This window comes from Artemia sp. Qi Xiang Cuo, chromosome 5, assembly GCF_049724085.1.
Source record: "Artemia sp. Qi Xiang Cuo chromosome 5, ASM4972408v1, whole genome shotgun sequence".
In the NCBI taxonomy this organism is placed as follows: Eukaryota; Metazoa; Arthropoda; class Branchiopoda; order Anostraca; family Artemiidae; genus Artemia; species Artemia sp. Qi Xiang Cuo.
The window spans coordinates 72,485,469-72,503,098 of NC_142798.1; the positions used below are offsets into that span (position 1 = coordinate 72,485,469).

Sequence of the window (17,630 nt, forward strand, 5' to 3'; positions counted from 1 at the left end):
AATAAAAACGTTCGTAAATAAAATTCAACAAGTTTCGAGAAAGTTGTTATAATTTCTGTTCGTTTTAAGTTCTAATGTTGCTTCTTACTTTCAGTTGAAAAAACTTGTTTTTTTTTAATTTAATTTCTGATCGTTTTTTAAATAATGCTTGGAAATCCGGCGCACCCTTCATAGAAATGTCCCTTACCCCAAAGAAACATCCTCCACGGAAAGATTCTCCTGATTAACCCCTCCTCCAGCCCCCCCCCACCAGAAAAAAATCCTTCCTGAAAATGTATGTATACTTCCCAATAACCAATACAATATGTAAGCAATGGGCAAAGTTCATATCTTGCAGCCCTTCCTCTCGGAACTGGGGGGGATTAAGTCATCGTAAAAGACATATTCATTAGATTTTCGACTATGTTGAACAAAATGGCTATCTCAAAATTTTAATTGGGTGACTTTGAGAACAAAATTAGCGTGGGAGGGGGCCTTGTTGCCCTCCAGTTTTTTGATCGTGATCTTTCTTTGAGCAAAAATGCAAATTTCCACCTTTTTGCAGATAGGAGCTTGAAAATTTTTTAATAGGGTTCTCTGATAGGTGAAGCTGATTATGATGGTGTAATTTTCTTTAAAGTTAATTAGAAATGCAAAATTCCACATTTTTGCAGATAGGAGTTTGAAGCTTCTTTAATAATGTTCGTTGACAAGCTGAATCTGATGGAGGGAATTTCGTTAAAGTTAATTTAAAAAATTAGCAATTAAAACCATATTTTATTGCTTAAAAAAATTGAGGTGTGAGAAAGTCAAACTTTAGCGCAAAGAGCGAGACGTTGAGGAAGGGACAGCCCCTTTAATATACCGAATAATTTCTACTCGTTTTAGGTTTTAACGTATTTCCTTACTTCCAATTAAGAAAAAACTTGTTTTTTTTTATTTCATTTGTGAATGTTTTTTAATTAAGGCAGGTTTTTACTTTAGCTCACCGTGCATGAATAATTAAAACGAAATTTGCATATTAATTTTACATTTATTTGGTTAAATGGCTTTGTCGAAACTTGTTGAATTTTATTTACGAACGTTTTTATTAGTAATAAATATACGTAACTTACGAATTAACTTACGTTACGAACTTCTATATTCATATATTTTTAATACGTATATTAGGGGGTTCGCCCTATAGTCAATACCATGCTCTTTAAGCTAAAGTTTGAATTTTGTTCCAATTCTTTAAAAATGACCTCTTAATCTCAAAGGCCGTTAATTAGAATAAATAGCTCTTATGAAATTACTAAAAAATCTCTGTCTTAAAGAGCGAGGCATTGACTAAAAGGTGAACCCAATCATATAGCTAATATTTTTTATTCGTTTTAAGTTTTGTTGTTGCTCCTTACTTTCAGTTAAAAAACTTGTTTTTTTATATTTAATTTCTGATTTTTTTTTTTAAATAATGATGGGAAATCCAGCGACCCCTTCATAGCAATATCTCTTCTCCCATGAAAACTTACTTCATGAAAAGATCCACCCATATAACCCCGACCCACCCCCACCCCCCTCTACCAGAAAAAAATCCCCCCGAAAACGTCTGTATACTTCCTAATAACCAATACTATAGGTTAACATTTGGTTAAGTTCATGACTTTCAGCCCTCCCCCTGGGGGCCTCGAGGGATTAAGTCATCCTAAAAGACATAGTTATAATATTTTCGACCATGCTGAACCGAATGGCTATCTCAAAATTTTGATCGGGTGACTTTGGGAAAAAATGAGCTTGGGAGGGGGCCTAGTTGCCCTCTATTTTTTTGGTCACTTAAAAATGGCACTAGAACTTTTAATTTCCGTTCCAATGAGCCCTCCCACGATATTCTAGGACCACTGGGTTGATACAATCACCCCTGGGGAAAAGAAAAAAATAAACACGCATCCGTGATCTTTCTTCTGGCAAAAAATGCAAAATTCAACATTTTTGTAGATATGAGCTTGAAACCTATACAGTAGTGTTATATTATACGATGAATATTACGGTGTGATTTTCATTAAGGTTATATGACTATTAGTGGGTCTTCCCTCCTTTTTTCGAAAAGGAGACACATTTTCTCAGGCGTTTAACTTTTTATGGGTAGGACTAAACTTAATGAAATTAATATATAGGAAATCAGAATTAAAATCTGATTCTTTTGATGTATCTATTTGTATTAAAATACCGTATTTTAGAATTTTGGTTACTTACTTACAGTTCGTTACCACGAACTGTTTGATACTGGTATATGGTAATAAGCTTACCTAAGCTATGGATGTCAGGTCTTATTTTTCTTCAAACGATAATTTCGATAGGACCTGTGCCTGTCACCATCGGGTTCAAATTCAAGTCTCTTGCCAGAATATAAAATCACTAAATAAAATAAAACTAAAATCGCTGAACAACACTAATAATGAGCCGAACCTGGAATTATTGTTGTAACATGGCCCTAATTTTGGTTGAGGCGTTGATGGCCGCTATCCTAGTACGATCTCAAAAAGGTTGGGCCTATAGAAGGGGGTGGAGTTTTTGCAAGTTTTTAGTCTATGGGTAATGGGTTCCCAAATTTCGCTGATGCGGAACTCTCCATTGTCTTTATTGATGGCTGGTTTGTTTTTAGCAATTTCCAGAGCTTCTCTGATTTTCTGCTTTAAGAATTGTGGAACAATAGCAATAAGTTGGGCCTGGTCAAACTCAATGGAGTGGGAAGGGTTTTCAAAAATATGATGGGCCAATGCAGAAAAACTATCTTCCTCCTTGAGATTTGTCTTTTTAAGGCATGCATCAATGGAATCAGCATGTTCTTTTAATCGGTGATGTATAGGTATCACCCGAACTGCAAGGAATCTCCTATACTCCTGGTGGATCTGATGTGATCTTATATTTGCATTTCTTCAAGAAGGAGGAAATGGTCATTCCAGAAGGAAAAAACACCTTAAAGCCAAGCTTAGTGAGTTTGGAGCTTAAAATGTCAGTAATGTCCTTAATATTAGGTAATGACAAAAAGGGTTTATCTTTTTCACTCTTAGGGGCAGAGCTCTTGGTTTTTGTGCTAATCTTTCTCCTGGAAATAACCTTATCAATGACTTGTTGGGGGTAGCCATTGCCTATAAGAACATCTTTTATATGATCAAGTTCAGTCTTCAGCTCAAAATCAGAGGAACACTCTACAAACGCTTTATCAACCAATGAATAGACTACAAAATTTTTTTTTTACTATCGAATGGTTATAGGAGTCATATCTCAGATATCTATCACTATGAGTTGGCTTTGTGTATACACTCAAGTCAAACCTAGTTTCCCGTTTGGTAATGAGAACATCTAAGAAGGGTAAACTATGGTTATTTTCGAGTTCAATGGTGAACTTTATATCTGGATCCTGCTGGTTAAAAGTATTGAGGAAGGATCTCTTGGCTTTGCCAAAGTTAAATAAAAAATTGGGTACTTATCTGTTGGCCAGTACATACTCGAGAATCTGAATCTATAAAATCATACAACCGGTTTATTGCTGTTTGTATACGGAGACAATTAGCTTCGACTCAGTGGAAAACTACATTTTAGCAATTTTTTAATAAATATTTAGTTGACATTTTGGTTTATTTAGGTTAGATTACTTATTGCATTCAGCCCCGCTATATTTAACCCCGCCCCCCCGTAGTGTGCAAATATACGGCCCAAATTACATATATCCTATCTATCTCCCAAGCATGGCAGTTGTTTCTACCTCGTACCTGTAGATCCAAATTCTCTAGTGTGTACTGGCTAATAGGAAAGTAACAACAATTGTAATAAAAGCATATTTTGTACAATTTTTTTAAACTTTGAATAACATAAAATCAAGAAATAAAAACAAACGTCGATTACAAGAGTGAATATCATAGAAATCTAGATTTGAAATTACTAAGACTCAGGCTCAGGATAAAGAAAGATAACCTACTGGCTACTTTTAACTATTCAAACTCAGCAACATGTCAATTTTTTTTCCTGAGCATTTGTTCTACCTTTCAGTGATTAAATAAAAAAAAAAACAGGTTTTTTTTCAACGGAAAGTAAGGTTCAGCACTAAAACTTAAAACGAACAGAAATTATTCCGTATATGAGAGGGATGCCCTTCATTTACGTTTTTTCTAGTATTTTAAAAAAGCTATTATTCTAATTAAATGGTTCTTGTGTTTCAGGAGTTTTTTTTTCAAGAATTGGAACTCTTTAAAGGAGGGGGTAACTCCCCTTGCATACGGTAGAATTTCTTTTTGTTTTAAGTTTCAATATTTCTCCCTATTGTCCGTTGAAAAAACTTCTTTTTTTAGTTTAATTTTTGGTCGTTGTCAAATAATGCCAGGAAATCATCACTACAAATCCGTCCCAGCTGAAAATTCCACTAAATTTTCTTGTGGACAATTTCGCCTAGAAATTTCTCTAAAGCCTATTGTAATATTTCTTCTTGTAAGTTCATCTTCGGGAACTTCCCTGTCCATGAAAAATCCTCCCAGTGGAAAATCCCCTTGCGGAAAAGTTCCCTCCCTAAAAATGTCTGTTTTCTTCCAAATAACAGATACTACATGTAAACAGCAGAAAAAATTCATAACTTATAGCCCTTCCCCCGGGTACCTTGGGGTGATAATGACAATTTCCTCGGAACATCTCTACATCAAAAATTGAATCGGCAGAGAAAAATTATGACGAATTTCGTATAAGATTTATGACAAATTCTCCCGTAAAAGTTCCCCCTTGTTAGTTCATACCCGGAAACGTCCTTGTCCATGGTAAATTCTACCCGTGAAAAATCCCCCCCACAGAAAATTCCCCTAGATGGAGATGGAGAAATATCAATAAAAACAAACTTTGATTACAAGAGTGAATATCATAGAAATATAGATTTGAATATAGATTTTATTGGCAACTTTTGGATATTCAAACTCAGCAACATGTCAATGATTTTTCTCTGAGCATTTGTTCTACCTTTCAGTGATTAAATAAAAAAAAAAAAAAACATATTTTTTAACTGAAAATAAGGTTCAGCATTAAAACTTAAAACGAACAGAAATTATTCCGTATATGAGAGGGATGCCCTTCATTTACTTTTTTCTAGTTTTTTAAAAAGCTTCTTATTTTAATGAAATAGCCCTTGTGTTTCAGGAGTTGTTTTTAAAGAATTGGAACTCTTTAAAGGAGGGAGTAACTCCCCTCGCATACGGAAGGATTTCTTTTTGTTTTAAGTTTCAAGATTTCTCCCTAGTTTCCGTTGAAAAAACTGTTTTTTTTTTTTTTAATTTAATTTTTGGTCGTTGCCAAATAATACCAGGAAATCACCACTACAAATCCGTCCCTGCTGAAAATTCCACCCAGAAATTTTCTTGCGGACAATTTCGCCTAGAAATTTCTCTTTAGCCTATTTTCATTTGAAAAAAAGACTTGTCTTTCATTTAATTTCTTATCTTTTTTTCAAATCATGCCGAAAAACCCCTTCAATGGGAAATTTTTCCTTGAAATTCCATCCTCCGAATGGAAAGTTTCTTCCACGGAAAATCCTCTGATGAAGAATTTCTCCCGCGAAAAATTTCAACATGGAGAATATCTCCTGCGGAAAATTCCACGAAGAATTACTCCCAACGAAAATTTCCCCATGGAAAATTTATCACGTGGGAACTCCCTCCCTCCCACAAAAAAATCTCCCAGGCAATTTTAACCGCTCTGAAAATTTACCCCGGACAATTTCCCCGGAACATCTCTAGATGTTAAATTGAATCGGCAAAGAGAAAGTAAAATAAATTTGATATAGGAGTTCTGGCAAATTCTCCAGTGTAATGTTTCCCCTTGTAAGTTCATCTTCAGAAACTTCTCTGCCCATGGAAAATTCCCCCCGTGGAACATCCCCTTGCGGAAAATTTCTCTCCCTAAAAATGTCTGTTTACTTCCAAATGACACATACTATATGTAAACAACAAACTAAATTCATAACTTATAGCCTTTCCCCCGGGTACCATGGGGAGATCATGACAATTTCCTCGGAACATCTCTACATCAAAGATTGAATCGGCAGAGAAAAATTATGACGAATTTCGTATAGGAATTATGACAAATTCTCCCGTGCAAAATTCCCCCTTGTTAGTTCATCCCTGGAAACTTCCCTGCCCATGGGAAATTCTACCTGTGGAAAATCCCCACACAGAAAATTCTCCCTCCCCTAAAAAGGCCTGTTTACTTACAAATAAAAAATACTATACGTAAACAATAGGCAAATTCATAACGTAAAGCCCTTTCCTCAGGTTGCGGGGAGTCAGGTTATCTCCAGAGGAACAGTTTTTTTATCTTTCAGCTATGGTGAACAAAATGAATATCTCAAAATTTGTATCGGGTGTTCTCAGGGGAAAAGGGGCGTGGGAGGGGGGCTAGTTTCCCTCCAATATTTCGGGTAACTTTAAAAGGGAACTAAAACTGTTGTTTTCGTTCGAGCGAGAACTTTCCCAACATTCTTGGGCCTTTTATTTGATGCGATCACGCTGACAAAAAAAAAGGAATAAATTAAAACGCATCCGAGATTTTTCTTCTGACAAAAAAATACAAAATTCTACATTTATGCAGATGGGAAGTTAAAATCTTTACGGTAGGGCTCCATGATATGCTGAATCTGATGCTACGCTTTTCTTCAAGATTCCTTGACTTTTTGGGGTGTTTGTTTCTTCCCTTTCCCGAAAATCACGCAAATTTTCTCAGGCTCGAATCTTTTGATGGGAACATTAAACTGAATGAATCCTATATATTTGGAATCAGCATCAAAAGCCAATTCTCTTTTATATGAGCAAAGCCTATCAGCTTAGAAGGCATTAATACAGCCATGGCCTTTTGGAGGTTCTCAGCAACATTTAGAAGTCCTCCTGACTAAACGTATTTTGAGTTTGAGAACAGGCTATACCAACTTATGGATACAGGTAAGTATGCTCTGTATCAACATGTATGACTCAATGGATTAAATACATCATTGTTCTTCTTCTTGGCCATTTCCGAAACAATTTTCTATGTCGGATCTTTTCTGCAGGACGTTTACCTGTAGCAGAAAAAGCCGAAAATAGTCAAATATGTTCAAATATCGTTTTTGATATCGATATTTTCGTTTCGATATTCGATATAGATATTTGCTCTGATATATCGATATATCAATATTGATATTGAATATCGCCCAACACTACGAGAAGGTAGTATTTTCTTGGGACATTTAACCTTCAGTTCCGAAATTATCTTATGTCTGTTATTCGAACATTTTTCCGAATTCTGAATTTGTCTTACAGATAGGAGGAGGGGATCCTTATTAAAACTGTGGTTAGATGAATTATTCTTTAATAAGCGGTATACATCAAGATAAACCTGACAAAAAGGGAAGAGATCTGGATGTTTAGGCCTGAAGATGCGTTTTCCTTAAGTATCAGACACCCCCGTATCAGACACCCACTCGCCCAGCTGAAAAACGGAAAACTCATACCACCCCTTCAAATTTTTGGTTTGATACATTTTTCTTTTCCTTTCTCCTAATTTTATTTATTTTTATATTTATTCATTTTCCTCGTTGCTCTAATTCTTTTTTTTTTATTTATTTATTTTTCGTCTAAAATAGACTATGTCTGTTGCTATCTCAAAGAATTGAAACCTACTGTTTCTATAAAAAGATTACATTCTATATATAAATGAGCTATCAGACAACGATTCTATTTGTAATCAATTTATCAAGAAGAAATTCACTAGAGGATAATGTCCAAAATCTGAATACAAATGAAATGACAGGTTTTAACAACCATAGGTACAAAGATAGACTTTGCCCCCAAAACGCACTCCAAATTTGTATTGAATGTTGATAAAGATTAAAGCCTTGCATTTCTATAGTATTGAATTGTAAAATAGAACTATGTATTTAGTTTATTTTGTGTATATTTGGAAGTGTTAACTAATAATTAGATACTGTATTTAGGATATTTCTCCTCGGTAGCTACTACTGGTATGTTTTGGCTGTGTATTGCTTCACTGTTTAGTTATTATTGATCCAATTATTGGTTGCCTCTAAAAGATCGCATAGCTTAGATTACACCTTAGCTTACTCAATTAAATAAATAACCAAATTTACGATTGACAAAGTAAAAAATTCCTGATTTGCAAATATAAGGAAACGGTAAGGTAAAGAATACGGCACTGGACTTTACAGTCCCTACTGGCGGTGCTGATCTCCGTTTTCTGGCCTTTCTGCGGGGAAGCGCAATGGAAGGTATTGGGTGTCAGCCATCCTGTGCTTTCGCACATCCTTCCTGTTTACCTTCCCCAGATTTCTCCAGGTACCCATTTGGAGCTGGGTCGATTCTGGCCGAGCTTACAGAGTTACCTCACTGACCCCAGTTCTTAACCAAATAGTCAGCGCCGCCAGGACTCGAACCCTTCTCCTCACGCACAAAGGATTTAAAGTCTAGTGTGTTAACCAGTCGGCTGTATTTGCAAAATATAGTCGCATTTATTAAGAAATATATAATCAGTTATTTTCGGGTTTTGATCGTTTGTTCATTGCTGGCTATCAAGTTAGTAGTCTCTTTCTTTCGATTCAATTTAGATTCTCATCAGGGTGAAAATTCCTATTTATTTCAATGACTTCAAAATTGACAGCTGTTAAAAAATAGTTATAATTTTGAATGCAGTTAACTGCAATATTTGTGTTTATTCAGAAGTGTTTACTAATTATCAGACATTGTATGTAGGATATATCTCCATGGTACCAACTATTGGATTTTTTTTTATTCCTCAGTGAGCAGGGATAGTTTCACCTTTCCGTCAGTATTAAATATTAAACCATTTTCGATTAGCAAAGGATTGTAACTGGTCCCAATCTTATCTGGCTATTTATTAATTCATCGATTTTTACAAAATAATGAGGTTTGGTTGCCTTGTTTTAACGAATCTAGGAGGGGGAGGTGGCTAAAAATTTATACCGTCTTGGGCAATTTTTCTTTTAAAGATTTTATCCTTTTTTACATTAACTTCTACAGACATACACAAATAGACCCAAATGCACACGCAAACGTGCAGTTTATGTGTACAAGGTTATATATACACACACACGTACATACAAACACAAACACTTATATGTATATATATATATATATATATATATATATATATATATATATATATATATATATATATATATATATATATATATATATATATATATATATATATATATATATATATATATATATATATATATATATATATATATATATATATATATATATATATATATATATATATATATATATATATATATATATATATATATATATATATATATATATATATATATATATATATATATATATATATATATATATATATATATATATATATATATATATATATATATATATATATATATAATCAAATCAAATATGTTTGAAAAGATACAGCAGAAAAAAGAACACCTATTTCAACGCAACCAGTTATATACTGTCAGTAGGAAGGCCCAAATAACGAAAGCTTGCAATTATTACAAATGATGATTCTTTATTTGGTTCAATCAAAATTCATAATTTTTTATTTGCTAGTTTAGGAGTACATCGCATGTACATTGTGTTTGACGTAATTCAGTGTACGGATTTAATTTTTCTCAAAATTGTAACGTTCTGTCTTTTAGATTGAAGTTATCAAGTATTTTGCAGTAGATTGCATAGGTTGCATCAAAACATGGCTAATTGTAGACAGAGAAAAGCCAAGGCAGATAGTCCAAGTAATTGAGGGGCAAATGTTTAAATGGCTAGGGCACGGGTAATTGGCGGGAGTATGTATGACTCTCTTATCGGACACACACTTGTTTGTTAATTTTTGGAAAGGAATGCCTGCCTACAGTCTCAGGCATGTTGACCAAGAATTTAAAATTGACATAGACCATACTACAACCTCACTCGTGGAAACAAATTTATACGCACGTACCTGACCTGGCTCAGTCTTTTTTCACATCCCTTTATTTTACATTTTATTTTCTTTCAGCTCTTTTTACTGTATGGATGTCCAACCTGCGGCCCTTGGGCCGCACTGTGCCCCGCCTGAGAATTTGTGTGTCCCACTAGTCGTTATAACTCCAAGTAGTATTTTTAGTAGACTGGCTAATTAGCCTTGTATAGTAACTGCGTAGTTAGGATGACTCATCCCGAACAAAAATGTATTTTTGTGATTCTCTGGGGTGAGATTCGACTGGGGTGGAAGGGAGTATTAGTTCATACATTGGGGATGCGGCATGGCCTTATGTTGCACCTTTATAGGGTTAAGATTGGTTGGCCTCCATGAAATGTGCCTCGTGTGCTCTTTAGAATACCCATTTTTCTTGAAATTTGTCCACCATAATAAAAGATTGGACATTCCTGTTTTAGTGCAATTCTGAGATATGTTTGTTTTGGGAATTACTTCTTAAGAAATGGCCTAAGTTCAGTTTAAATTTTTCGGGATAGGCTTAGGAATTGAGTCCCGAAACCAGCCGTCAATGATGTCTGTGACGAGCTTCCAGACAGCTAATTATAATAAGTCTAGGAAAATATTAGCACGTTATCACAAGGGCTCAATAGGCCTTAACAACCCAAAGAGGAAAGTATTTCCTTAAGTGGTTGCAAACTCATCAGAATTATTTTCTTTGTATCAACTTGTGATAATTGGTAATGAAAATATGCACTTTAAGGCAAATAAGGCCAAGAAAGATAATTATTCGTTAAAGAAAGACTGCTTTTAAAAATTGTTTGCATAATTCTTTTTCTGACAATATAATCAGTAATTAGATGTATTGAAGCAGTGACGATGGTGATGAAAATAAATACTTATTAATACTAATCCGCGTGGCAGTACTGAACGAGAACATAACTTATATGATAGAACGAGTTTTTTAGTAAGTAGTCAATAGTTTACGTGAGCTGTTTTACAGATCATGTTTCATTTTTGTCATTTAATTATTATTTGTGTCTTAGAAAATAACTTGAAATATTTTAGGGTATTTAAATATGTTATAATAGTCAAGTGTATAAATCTGTAGTGGCATCACTCATCAAGTATATTATTCCATGCATAGATAACATTACACATAAATTATATGTATCTCAAATTGGGTGAGACAATTTTTAAATAACCTAGCGTTTATAAATAGATAAAACTTGAAGAAAAAATTGTATAAAAGCATCGTCTCATTGTTTGCAAAAAACAATTAACCTAAAGCGGAAATCATGCCACAAGAATTAAAATTTTCTGCCATGGAGTAACAGGTCGACAATATTAGATTGTTGCCTAATCACTTTTAATCCATAGAGCATCATGATCTGTGCCTGGACATTTTTTGGACTGTGATACAAACCAGCCTGTTGCAAGGCTTTTTCCGTCACGGGTTGGCGACCTTTTATGACAAAATTTTCGAGAAACTGACACGAGTTTGCACTGTGTTGCCCTCAGAAGGCTTCGTGCTGTCACTAAGGAATTACCCATTTTCCAAAACCTGGTGTAAATGATAGGAGCCCCACGTATGCCGCACAGTTCCGCCATGCTTGGCACACTTTTTCTACGCTTGGCATACGCCACCTGGTCTGCGTTATTTCTGAAATTTGGTAGCCCTTCGGCTTTGGTGGGTTCTTTATAGTTCCAGTAGTATTTCATAATACCTGTGTATATTTGAAATGAATAGAACATTAGATCATGAAGTCAAGGCTATATTTGGTAATATCGCCATCTATATTGAACGATATTTTTGCTAAAATGAGTAGGGCCTATTTTACTAATATCTGATAAAAACAATTTCAGAGTAGAAAATATAGATATTGTTTATGTTGATACTATTATTTATCTTTTTTTCAGTCAACAACAATCTTAAAAAGGAGGTTCCTAATAACAAAACTTATATAAATCTAATATAAATTATTACAAACTATACTAAAGAGATGGTTTATATATAACAGAATATTGACAAAGAAATAAATGTCACTATAATTAAAAAAAAAAAAAAATCGTTGAATATTATCGTTTTCTTCCTCAGTAAAAACAACGCCAAAATTTCTTGAAGTCCTTTGTCTGTTCTTGAGGTTCTTTCGCCACTGAAGGATAAAATTGAACTGTTTAATACCATTACCTGGTACTAGGTTGTTTCCGGTTCTTCTATGCAGTACCATGTACTCACATAAATTCATTCTAAATCTTGAGAATCCACTTCTTTTTACTAATCCAATTATTTTTGTTGAAACTTCGAACAGATAAGAATTTTAATCTCGGGTACAGTTCATTGCCTATCCGTATCTCCTTGGACTCCTCCCCCCCCCCTATATTTTGGGAATTAAATTTTAAGCCTAGACCTTGGGAAAGTATATATGTTTAAAATTATACTCAAAAAGCATATTAAGTATATGTATTAATAACATCTAACATCTTGGAATTTTTCGTCTAATCTCGGATTCTTCGCAAGAAAAATCATAGGATACTGTTAGTTATAAACATCTTGGAATTTTTCGTCTAATCTCGGATTCTTCGCAAGAAAAATCATAAAAAAGGTAAAGGTAAAGGATGCGGCACTAGACCCTTAAGGTCCAAACCGGCGGTGCTGATCTCCGTTTCGTGGCCCTTCAGCCAGGAAGTGCAATGGGGGGCTGGGGGCCAGCCAACCTATGCTTTCGCAAACCCAAGAAAAATCATAGGATACTGTTAGTTATCAGCAGCAACCCTGGTTCATTGCAAAGGAGTCGGTTAAGTAGGCATCGGCCTGCTATCTAAGTGAAATAACTAGGCTACTACGACTACTGCTATTGGTGGGTCATTGGCAATGGACGGTCATATATCTTCGAATCATTTTTTGAACTCCTATTGCCTTCAAATGGCTCCCAGAACTGATAGACTATTCGAATTTCCCTTACTCTATGCCTTACTCTAGACCATCATCAAGAAGTTAAATTCATCATTTTTTTGCAACTTCGAGAAAGCTATGCCAGCTTTGCCTCCCACAGAGACTATCTGTGTTGCCTTTACTTTTATTAGCCATGGCTCTCAAATCTTTCATCGGTTCCATCAAGTTGATAATGGTTCGTCATAGCTATTAAGCCGTATTTTGGAACGCAAGCTCTCACCCCGTCCGAATCTATTCAAACCTTCCCTCTCTATGCCCTCCCAAGATGTCCCAGTTTCTCTTAATCCTTCCTTACGACCTTGTCCATCCCATTTCAAATCTGGGCGTTGACAGTCTTCAGGGTTTTTGTCTTTTTTTGGCCTCACAACTTTAAGATTGCTTTTACTATGTCTATAGAATTGAATGAACTGTTTGTTGACCGTAGGTGTATAGTGTAAGGTGGAAGATTCCTTTAGTGCGTATTCTATTGCAAAATATAGTCAATTGTATTTTGAAACATTTTTTAAACTAAAGAAACCAATTAAGATTATTTGGTGTTTCTAGTAAAGTAAAATTTAAAGTTAAAAGCTAAGAAATGGTTATTGTATAGTGCAAACAACGCATATTATATATCCGACGAAGAAAAAGAAACATAATTACAAGATTTAAAATACCAACTTAAATATGTTGTTCAAATACAAAGAAAGAGGGAGGCTAAAACGTTCGGCTAAAATGGAACTTTTTCTAAAAGTCTATGGCTAAACTTAGACATCTCCATTGGCACACCCAGGATTTCTGAAAGGGGTGAGGGCAACACCAGAAAACAATCTCTGAAAATTGGTACCCGGAGCTATGGAACTAAATTAAATATGGTTCAGTTTCTCAAATGTCAATATCTAGTCATTGTCATCAATTAAGGTGGTATGGTTCAAGGGGGGGGGGGAAGGGGCATGCGTCCACCATTTTTTTTAATCCCCGATATATTTGGATTTTTTGGGGGGGGGAGGGAGGCGTTTTCACTGAAAAATGCCTTATTTCGTGTAGTTATTGAAAAAATTAAAAAATCAAAATTTTTCCACCCCCCATTCTGAAAACACATCCTATCACCAAGCATGGATCCAGGATTTTCTTAGGGGGGGGGGGGGCGCAAAATAGGTTGATCCGATAAACATGCGTTAGGAGCAAATTAAATTACCGCAAACTTGCGTTAATTAAGTAAATTACACTATTTTAGACTCCGTTAAGGGGGGGGGGGTTCCCCTTGACCCTCTCCTGGATCCGCTACTGCCCCTCACCCGAAATTTTCTTGACTTGACACTAGTGTCTCTAGTGTATGTTTCTTTACTGTTCCGGTGCCTATTAAGGTGCTCGCATTGAAATACCAATTATCCTTACTGTGCCACAGGAAAGCTCTGCACGTGATTTCTCAAATGAATACAATCATCAAGGGGGGTTAAAGGAGTAGTAACAGGGTGCCAATTTACAGACATTCAAGGGAGCAAGGGTTTTGTTCTACTTTTCATTAAAAATACAACACAAGTTTTTTTTTTAATACAAGGGGAGGGTCCAATTTATTTTTTTTTTCATCTTTTTTAATGATAATATATATGAAGGAAAAGTTTTTTCAAAATCTAGGAACAGCAATTTTCTTCTGCCCTTATTCTTGCACCAATGAAAATACTAATAATAAGTTTATAATGTTAGGCTTTTGTAAGACCTAGTGTCCTACAATGGACCTAATGTCCGTGATCCTAATGCAAATGTAACTGAGGAATAAAATTTGTTTTTGATTATAGTTTCATTATAGAAGTACGTGGATGTAATCACCCACGTATGTAGATTATCCCTTATGCAACAAGACAATGTAAACTGATGTTAATCCATTAATCTGATTGGGGTTGTGTAGAATCCGAGGAGGGGTATTGAATTTCTTGGTAAATGTTAAATTGGGTACTTGTATGATATACCCACTACCAAACATTCTTCTAATATGTTTCTCTGACGCTCAATCTTAATGAAATATACCAAAGTAAGATAAAAATATAATAATCTAGAAACAAATTTGGGCTATATATTCGCACATTAGGGGCGGGGGTAAAGTATAGCGAGTTTGCATGCCTGATGTGTTAGGTACAATTACTCTGAATATTATGTAGTAAGAATTGCCTTCTAACTTTACACTATTAAAATAATTTACCCCCCCCCCTTAATATGCAAATATATAGCCCAAATTATATACTTTCCATCTATTCTGTCACTTCTCTTTGTCTTGTCTCGCGTTAAGCTGAAAGAAAATAACGAGAAAAATCGTTTTTATAATGCGTCAATGAATGACAACTTCAGCAGTAGTGGGTTTATCATACAAGTACCATAAATCGTTAGTTAAGGCACCTTAACACCTTTTCTTATGTGTTCGAAATTTAAATAGGTTCTTTATATATTATTTGATTCGTAAGTTGTTCTTGTGAAGAAAATCATTTATTTTATATCCGACTTCTTTTATTCGGCAACTTAATTGCTATATTTGTAATCTAGGATGGCTAAAAAAAAAATCCGGCTTTAAATTTTATTTACATATGCTCATAGCAGTCAAGACTTTACAACATTTACACAAATAAATGGGAGTATAAAAAGATAAAAAAAAAATCATTTCAAATGTAGGTTTAAAAAGTAATACAATATTGGAAAGAACCGTATTTAGGCCTTGTCAATAATCTTCTTGAATTCTTATTTATAAATGTCTTTTTTCTTTTTTAATATTTATAAGAAATACAGAAAAAAGGCTTTACAATGACAAACAAATAATTAATCAACAATCATATCAATCTTATTTGTAAATTCTTTTTATGTAATTGCCTGTTTTTACAATCACTGTTTTATTACAAATATGATAGTTTATAATTTGTCAGTTTTTACTGAGGGAGGTTGAAATATCTAATATTCTACACAAGGCCGTATCAAGGGAGGGAGGGGATACGGAGTTTGAACCCTCCCCCAACCGAAATTTTTGTCTGACTCGTAAAACCGTCACAAAAATGTATATTAAGAATTTTATGCGTTTTTTAAAGTTTTTCTTTGTAAATGTTTGTTTATGTTATGGATTTGAGCATTTACATATGTTTAATACATATGTTTTTGCATTTACATATGTTTTTCTTCAGTTATTTTCATTTAACTCGCTTCCTTTCTGGCGTTTTGACTAGAGACCTAATTTGAGCAAATCCGTATTAAAATGTACTTAAACACATGTAAATGCTCAATGCACTGTGGTTTATGCACTTCATGTTGAGCAAATCCGTAAAATCATAATCTTCAGTTATTTTCATTTAACTCGCTTCCTTTCTGGCGTTTTGACTAGAGACCTAATTTGAGCAAATCCGTATTAAAATGTACTTAAACACATGTAAATGCTCAATGCACTGTGGTTTATGCACTTCATGTTGTAAAATTACTACGGTGCTCTATTTTGGCAAATATTAGGGGGAATCCCCCTAATATTTGCCAAAATAGAGCACCGTAGTAATTTTACAACATGAAGTGCATAAACCACAGTGCATTGAGCATTTACATGTGTTTAAGTACATTTTAATACGGATTTGCTCAAATTAGGTCTCTAGTCAAAACGCCAGAAAGGAAGCGAGTAATAATGAAAATAACTGAAGATTATGATACCAGGGGAATCCCCCTAATATTTGCCAAAGTAGTGCAAGGTAGTAATTTTACAACATGAAGCACATAAACCACAAGTGATTTGCACATTTTTTTTTTTTTTTTTTTTTTTTTTTTTGTATTAGCGTCTCTCTTGCCTTTCGAAGTATGTCCCTAAAATAGCGTCTTCCTAAGCCAAAATTAAAAATGTACGGTGTATGATAATAATGAATTTTAACAATGTGTATTTTTTTAATGAAACACATCTACACATAACTTATATAATTTTTAAATACTTTTTCAGCTCATTTTGAACATCACTCCCTGTAAGACACCTCTCCCATGTTGCAAAACGCTTGGGTGTCTAGCACGACTTACCTACTAACATCCAAAGTAGAGGAAACTTTTTAGTTAATTAAGAAACACATCATTGAGAAAAAATATTCTATTAATTTTTTATTATTTTTATAAATTAAATAAAATTACCTGTTTTTACAAGCATCTTCATGAAGTCTTTAAAATTCAGTATTAAAAAAAAATACAGAAATAAGTTCAATACATCTAAAAAAGCAAATCACATAAAAATATAATGTAAACAAATTGATTTTATCACCTTTTTATTACTTTTTTTAATCACCTCTCTGTTTGTTTTATGACGCAACTTTCTCTGAAAAATCGTAAGATTTGTTAAGCCTGGCAAAGAGTCTTGGATCTGGAGCATAATACTGGCCAAAAAAAAAAATCAAAAGAGTTACAACTTATTGTAGTAGTATGCGTGTTTGAATATGTTGTAGTTGTTAATCAGAAATGATAAACCTATAACCAAGGATGATACCTTTGTTGGAATATTTACGATTCTAAACACTTTCAAGGTAGCGCAAATTATTTACGTTCTGTTTGTCTTACGTAAGATGAAAAGAAAAAAAACAAATGGTGTCATTCTCAATGATATTTTGGAACAAAAACTGATTGAGAACCCTCGTATGGACTTGCCGAGCGAACCAAGGGCAAATTTGCTACGGCTGAACGCTTGAGCTGGCAATCATAACGAGCTAAGGCAGTGGAAGGAGGTGACAAAAATTTGGTAAAGCCGGCTTTTGCTAGCTAA

General features: G+C 34.2%; 1 protein-coding gene across 3 annotated transcripts in view; it reads left to right on the plus strand.

Moving 5' to 3' along the window:
• Positions 1-17,630, plus strand: part of Dh44 (corticotropin-releasing diuretic hormone 44) — a 55,336-nt gene that overhangs the window by 19,826 nt on the left and 17,880 nt on the right. Inside the window, exon 1 of one of the 3 annotated variants that reach the window (XM_089088985.1) lies at positions 7,891-7,987. The exons of 1 other annotated variant lie outside the window; for it this stretch is intronic. The gene's annotated coding sequence lies outside the window, so the exon portion shown is untranslated. Of the gene's footprint in view, positions 1-7,890; positions 7,988-17,265; positions 17,395-17,630 lie in introns of those variants that run through there. One more of the 3 variants, XM_089088983.1, reaches the window with a different exon arrangement.